The sequence below is a fragment of the Lolium rigidum genome, chromosome 1, assembly GCF_022539505.1.
Source record: "Lolium rigidum isolate FL_2022 chromosome 1, APGP_CSIRO_Lrig_0.1, whole genome shotgun sequence".
NCBI lineage: Eukaryota > Viridiplantae > Streptophyta > Magnoliopsida > Poales > Poaceae > Lolium > Lolium rigidum.
In genome coordinates, this window is record NC_061508.1 from 28,825,725 (window position 1) to 28,830,293 (window position 4,569).

Genomic DNA, 4,569 nt, shown 5'->3' on the forward strand with positions numbered 1-4,569 from the left:
CTACTGAAAGTTATTATGAGAGAGGAAAATATGGTTGTGGAAATTTTCATGTTACTAAAACGCCTCTCTATGTGCTGAAACTTTTGAAGCTACACTTGTTTTATCTTCCTATGCTTGTTACTTTGCTCTTCATGAACTTGTTTATTTACAAGATTCCTATGCATAGGAAGCATGTTAGACTTAAATGTGCTTTGAATTTGCCTCTTGATGCTCTGTTTTGCTTCAAATACTATTTCTTGCGAGTGCGTCATTAAAACTGCTGAGCCCATCTTAACGGCTATAAAGAAAGAACTTCTTGGGAGATAACCCATGTGTTATTTTGCTACAGTACTTTGTTTTATATTTGTGTCTTGGAAGTTGTTTACTACTGTAGCAACCTCTCCTTATCTTAGTTTTGAGTTTTGTTGTGCCAAGTAAAGTCTTTGATAGTAAAGTAAGTACTAGATTTGGATTATTGTGCAGTTCCAGATTTCTTTGCTGTCACGAATCTGGGTCTAATTCTCTGTAGGTAACTCAGAAAATTATGCCAATTTACGTGAGTGATCCTCAGATATGTACGCAACTTTCATTCAATTTGGGCATTTTCATTTGAGAAAGTCTGGTGCCCTTTTAAAATTCGTCTTTACGGACTGTTCTGTTTTGACAGATTCTGCCTTTTATTTCGCATTGCTTCTTTCGCTGTGTTGGGTGGATTTCTTTGTTCCATTACCTTCCAGTAGCTTTGAGCAATGTCCAGAAGTGTTAAGAATGATTGTGTCACCTCCGAACATGTGATTTTTTGATTATGCACTAACCCTCTAATGAGTTTGTTTCGAGTTTGGTGTGGAGGAAGTTTTCAAGGGTCAAGAGAGGAGGATGATATACTATGATCAAGGAGAGTAAAAACTCTAAGCTTGGGGATCCCCCGGTGGTTCACCCCTGCATATTCTAAGAAGACTCAAGCGTCTAAGCTTGGGGATGCCCAAGGCATCCCCTTCTTCATCGACAAATTATCAGGTTCCTTCTCTTGAAACTATATTTTTATTCGGCCACATCTTATGTACTTTACTTGGAGCGTCTCGTGTGCTTTTGTTTTTGTTTTTGTTTGAATAAATGCTTGTGTGGGAGAGAGACACGCTCCGCTGGTTCATATGAACACATGTGTTCTTAGCTTTTAATTTTCATGGCGAAGTTTCTTCTTCGTTAATTTGTTATATGGTTGGAATTGGAAAATGATACATGTAGTAAATTGCTATAATGTCTTGGATAATGTGATACTTGGCAATTGTTGTGCTCATGTTTAAGCTCTTGCATCATATACTTTGCACCCATTAATGAAGAAACACTTAGAGCTTGCTAATTTGGTTTGCATATTTGGTTTCTCTAGAGTCTAGATAATATCTAGTATTGAGTTTTGAACAACAAGGAAGACGGTGTAGAGTCTTATAATGTTTACAATATGTCTTTTATGTGAGTTTTGCTGCACCGGTTCATCCTTGTGTTTGTTTCAAATAACCTTGCTAGCCTAAACCTTGTATCGAGAGGGAATACTTCTCATGCATCCAAAATACTTGAGCCAACCACTATGCCATTTGTGTCCACCATACCTACCTACTACATGGTATTTATCCGCCATTCCAAAGTAAATTGCTTGAGTGCTACCTTTAAAATTCCATCATTCACCTTTGCAATATATAGCTCATGGGACAAATAGCTTAAAAACTATTGTGGTATTGAATATGTACTTATGCACTTTATCTCTTATTAAGTTGCTTGTTGTGCGATAACCATGCTTCGGGGACGCCATCAACTATTCTTTGTTGAATATCATGTGAGTTGCTATGCATGTCCGTCTTGTCTGAAGTAAGAGAGATCTACCACCTTAATGGTTGGAGCATGCATATTGTTAGAGAAGAACATTGGGCCGCTAACTAAAGCCATAAATCATGGTAGAAGATTCAGTTTTGGACATATATCCTCAATCTCATATGAGAATAATAATTGTTGCCACATGCTTATGCATTAAAGAGGAGTCCATTATCTGTTGTCCATGTTGTCCCGGTATGGATGTCTAAGTTGAGAATAATCAAAAGCGAGAAATCCAAAATGCGAGCTTTCTCCTTAGACCTTTGTACAGGCGGCATGGAGGTACCCCATTGTGACACTTGGTCAAAACATGTGCATTGCAAAGATCCGGTAGTCCAAGTTAATTAGGACAAGGTGCGGGCACTATTAGTATACTATGCATGAGACTTATGAGACTTGCAACTTGTAAGATATAATGTACATAACTCATATGCTTTATTACTACCGTTGACAAAATTGTTTCATGCTTTCAAAATAAAAGCTCTAGCACAAATATAGCAATCGATGCTTTCCTCTTTGAAGGACCATTCTTTTACTTTTATGTTGAGTCAGTTCACCTATCTCTCTCCACCTCAAGAAGCAAACACTTGTGATTAACTGTGCATTGATTCCTACATATTTGCATATTGTACTTGTTATATTACTCTATGTTGACAATTATCCATGAGATATACATGTTACAAGTTGAAAGCAACCGCTGAAACTTAATCTTCTTTTGTGTTGCTTCAATACCTTTACTTTGATTTATTGCTTTATGAGTTAACTCTTATGCAAGACTTATTAATACTTGTCTTGAAGTACTATTCATGAAAAGTCTTTGCTTTATGATTCACTTGTTTACTCATGTCATTATCATTGTTTTGATCGCTGCATCCAATACATATGTTTACAAACAATATGATCAAGTTTATGATGGCATGTCACTCCAGAAATTATCTTTGTTATCGTTTTACCTGCTCGGGACGAGCAGAACTAAGCTTGGGGATGCTGATACGTCTCCGACGTATCGATAATTTCTTGTGTTCCATGCCACATTATTGATGTTATCTACATGTTTTATGCACACTTTATGTCATATTCGTGCATTTTCCGGAACTAACCTATTAACAAGATGCCGAAGTGCCGGTTCTCGTTTTCTGCTGTTTTTGGTTTCGAAATCCTAGTAACGAAATATTCTCGGAATTGGACGAAACGAAGACCCGGGTTCCTATTTTCACCGGAAGCATCCAGAACACCCGAGAGCCGCCAGAGGGGGGCCCTGTGGGCCCCGGATGATAGGGTGGCGCGGCCTGGGCCCTGGCCGCGCCAGCCTATGGTGTGGCCACCCCTTCGACCCTCCTGCGCCGCCTCTTCGCCTATATAAAGCCTCCGTCGCGAAACCCCTGAGGCGAAAAACCACGATACGGAAAACCTTCCAGAGCCGCCGCCATCGCGAAGCCAAGATCTGGGGGACAGGAGTCTCTGTTCCGGCACCCTGCCGGAGCGGGGAAGTGCCCCCGGAAGGCTTCTCCATCGACACCGCTGCCATCTCCACCACCATCTTCATCACCGCTGCTGCTCCCATAAGGAGGGAGTAGTTCTCCATCGAGGCTCGGGGCTGTACCGGTAGCTATGTGGTTCATCTCTCTCCTATGTACTTCAATACAATAATCTCATGAGCTGCCTTACATGATTGAGATTCATATGATGATGCTTGTAATCTAGATGTCATTATGCTAGTCAAGTGAGTTTTACCTATGTGATCTCCGGAGACTCCTTGTCCCACTTGTGTAAAGGTGACGAGTGTGTGCACCGTGTGGGTCTCTTAGGCTATATTTCACAGAATACTTATTCACTGTTGAATGGCATAGTGAGGTGCTTATTTATATCTCTTTATGATTGCAATGTGTTTGTATCACAATTTATCTATGTGCTACTCTAGCAATGTTATTAAAGTAGTTTTATTCCTCCCGCACGTGTGTAAAGGTGACGAGTGTGTGCACCGTGTTAGTACTTGGTTTATGCTATGATCATGATCTCTTGTAGATTGCGAAGTTAACTATTGCTATGATAATATTGATGTGATCTATTCCTCCTACATATGCATGAAGGTGACGAGTGTGCATGCTATGCTAGTACTTGGTTTAGTCTTTTGATCTATCTTACACTAAAGGTTACTAAAATATGAGCATTATTGTGGAGCTTGTTAACTCCGGCATTGAGGGTTCGTGTAATCCTACGCAATGTGTTCATCATCCAACAAAAGTGTAGAGTATGCATTTATCTATTCTGTTATGTGATCAATGTTGAGAGTGTCCACTAGTGAAAGTCTAATCCCTAGGCCTTGTTCCTAAATATCGCTATCGCTGCTTGTTTACTGTTTTATCGCATTACTGCTGCTGCGTTACTACTCGCTGCGTTACTACTCGCTTGTTTACTCGTCCCGGGCAAAGCACTTTTCCGGTGCCGTTGCTACTACTTATTCATACCACCTGTATTTCACTATCTCTTCGCCGAACTAGTGCACCTATTAGGTGTGTTGGGGACACAAGAGACTTCTTGCTTTGTGGTTGCAGGGTTGCATGAGAGGGATATCTTTGACCTCTTCCTCCCTGAGATCGATAAACCTTGGGTGATCCACTTAAGGGAAACTTGCTGCTGTTCTACAAACCTCACTACAAGAAAATCATCATATAGAGACGTCTTTTATGTGACGCATTTACTTTCGTCTCTATATTGGTAGAC